Source organism: Dipodomys ordii, unplaced genomic scaffold, assembly GCF_000151885.1.
Source record: "Dipodomys ordii isolate 6190 unplaced genomic scaffold, Dord_2.0 Scaffold30, whole genome shotgun sequence".
Lineage (NCBI taxonomy): Eukaryota > Metazoa > Chordata > Mammalia > Rodentia > Heteromyidae > Dipodomys > Dipodomys ordii.
In genome coordinates, this window is record NW_012267246.1 from 4380819 (window position 1) to 4381260 (window position 442).

Consider the following 442-nt stretch of genomic DNA (forward strand, 5'->3'; position numbering starts at 1 on the left):
GCCCGCACCGTCCTGAAGCCGCGGGGCGGTCGTTGGCGTCCGGCCCCGGCCCGGCGCCTCAGAGCCTGGAGCTCCCGGGGGGCCAGGGGGGACCCGACCGGCGCCGGGTTCGAACGGAAGCCGAGGGGCCGATTGTGACCCGTGTTCTGGGTTCGCTGAGTGAACTTCACCCACGGACTGGATGCGCGGTACTGACAGGTTAGACATGGACGCCCTGTCTCGACTGCAAAGGATCGTGATGTGCTTGTGCAAAATTGCGTGGCGGGTGTCGAGAATTTTCTCGGCACAAGTCAAGCGACGCGACGAGGTCAGTCGGTCCGGGGAGTTGCGGTGGCTGCGTCGTGTTGATTCCGAAATAGCATCTTTGAAGGAGTAGCGGGCACGAAGTGGCTCACTGTACTTGACGGAGGCTTCTCTCCTCTCTCCCTCTCCTTCCTGTGAC